Raw genomic sequence first — 399 nt, 5'->3', positions numbered from 1 at the left:
GAGTAAACCAGTATGTCGTCAATGAAGACGATCACGAACCGATCCAAGTACAGCCGGAAAATACGGTTCATTAGATCCATGAATGCAGCCGGGGCATTCGTCAATCCAAACGGCATTACCAGAAACTCGAAGTGCCCGTACCGAGTTCTGAAAGCAGTCTTCGGAATGTCTTCCTCCTTAATTTTCAGCTGATGGTACCCAGATCTCAAATCAATCTTAGAGTAGAACTGTGATCCACCCAACTGATCGAACAATTCATCGATCCTCGGCAGTGGGTACTTATTCTTCACAGTCACCCTGTTCAATTGACGGTAGTCAATGCACAACCGAAGAGATCCGTCGTGCTTCTTCATAAATAGCACCGGTGCACCCCAAGGGGAAGTACTATTCCGGATATAT

The sequence above is a fragment of the Morus notabilis genome, unplaced genomic scaffold, assembly GCF_000414095.1.
Source record: "Morus notabilis unplaced genomic scaffold, ASM41409v2 Scaffold262, whole genome shotgun sequence".
NCBI lineage: Eukaryota > Viridiplantae > Streptophyta > Magnoliopsida > Rosales > Moraceae > Morus > Morus notabilis.
This window is presented reverse-complemented; position numbering follows the sequence as displayed.